This window comes from Myotis brandtii, unplaced genomic scaffold (genome assembly GCF_000412655.1).
Source record: "Myotis brandtii unplaced genomic scaffold, ASM41265v1 scaffold466, whole genome shotgun sequence".
NCBI lineage: Eukaryota > Metazoa > Chordata > Mammalia > Chiroptera > Vespertilionidae > Myotis > Myotis brandtii.
Window position 1 is genome coordinate 3,534,690 of NW_005367809.1, and position 229 is coordinate 3,534,918.

Below are 229 nucleotides of genomic sequence, written 5' to 3' on the forward strand. Positions count from 1 at the left end.
GCGTGGTCTGAACTATTAGGGGCGGGGGTTAGGTTCAGCTCGCCACGTTCTATTGGTCCAGAGAGTGACGGCACGACGTGGGCGTGGAGGAAACGTCACGTTGACGGGGAGTGCGCTTCTAGTCGCTCTGGCATTGGTTCCCGTCCGTCCCGCCCCGCCCCTCGGCCCTCCCTCTCCCTGTCGGCAGCGTAATGGCGGCTCCCAGGGCCGCGGGGGCTGCGGCTGGAGG